Source organism: Lactuca sativa, chromosome 5 (genome assembly GCF_002870075.4).
Source record: "Lactuca sativa cultivar Salinas chromosome 5, Lsat_Salinas_v11, whole genome shotgun sequence".
In the NCBI taxonomy this organism is placed as follows: Eukaryota; Viridiplantae; Streptophyta; class Magnoliopsida; order Asterales; family Asteraceae; genus Lactuca; species Lactuca sativa.
The window spans coordinates 304420593-304422205 of NC_056627.2; positions in this window are offsets into that span (position 1 = coordinate 304420593).

Here is a 1613-nt window from a genome sequence, read left to right on the forward strand (position 1 = left end):
CATCTATTAATATTATTCTTAAGCGCATCTGCTAGTATTATCCTATAAGCGCATCTGCTAGTATTATGACATACTCTAATTGGTGCATCTACCAATATTATTCTTAAGCGCATCTGCTAGTATTATCCTATAAGCGCATCTGCTAGTATTATGATGTTCTCTATTAGGCGCAGCTACCGATATTATGATGTTCTCTATTAGGCGCAGCTCCCAATATTTACCTATATCATCTTTCATACCTCATCATTTATCTACCCATATTCTACCCAATATATTTGTAGATATAAAATACATATACAGTTTAACTCATTTAAAAACTATATAAAACATCCATTCTACACTCATCTCAAATAAGCAAACAATGTATAAACACATAGCACGTATTTCATAGCAAATACTTAATATTTATGTGTTAGAAGAAAGTGACCACACACTCACACATATAAACAACAATATATATACACATAGCACGTATTTTATAAAATACTTCATATCTATGTAAAAGATGAAAGTGACTATACACTCACACATATAAACAACAATATATATACACATAACACGTATTTTATAAAATACTTCATATCTATGTGTAAGATGAAAGTGACTATACACTCACTTGATCAGAGGATGATCGGACAGCACTACGGCTTGTAGAAGTAGTATCCTTCGGTGAAACCGGGATATCTTCACACACCGGGTTTCTCGCGGGCAGAGCTTCAGCTCGGAAACTATTTTCTTCTCGGGATCTTTGGGGCTTCAGGACTCGCTTCGGGTCTCGGGGTTGATACCGGGGCTTCAGGATATTTCTTGCACGTAAATCGACGTAAAACGGGAGAGAGAGAAGAGAAAATAGCAACCCTAAACGGCTGGCCCTTCAAATCTATTTATAGGGCAAAATTGGCCCTTGCCATGTCGTGGCAACCTTTTTCCACGTCGTGGGCTTGGTCGTCACTGCATGCGTCATCGCAAGTTGCATCCGGGGGACTTCCGGAGGTGTCAGAAGAGTTGCCACGTTGTGGCACTACTTGCCACGTCGTGGTATCTGACAGTTTTGGGGTTTCGCGCCCCGAACTTCAGAAATTCATAACTTTCGCATACGAACTCCGTTTTCGACGTTCTTTATATCGCCGCGAAGGTGAGATTATGCTCTACAACTCTCGTTTAGACTCCATTGGCTAATTTTGACTTTATTTTTAATGTATTATAATTATATTACTTATATATTATTTTTAGTAGGCCGGGACAGGAAAACTCCGTTATAAACTCATAACTCCTTCGTCTGACGTCCGTTTTTGTCCGTCTTTCCATCGTTGCACTACTATCGATGAGATCTTTAATTCTAATTTAGATCACTAAGGATAGATATCTATCTACCTTAAATTCACTATTTACGTCGCGCTGGGTCGCGCTAGGTCGTGCCGGTTTTGTCGTGAAACTTCGACAGGTCATAACTTCTTCGTTATAACTCGAATTTTGGCGTTCTTTATATGCACGGAAACCTTGTGACATATGCTAAAACTTGGTTAAGATTAATCCTTCTAAATAATCTTCCATCAAAAAGTCATTTTTGATGCTTATCGTCTCTAAATTGACTAGCCCAGATCTGCGGGCGT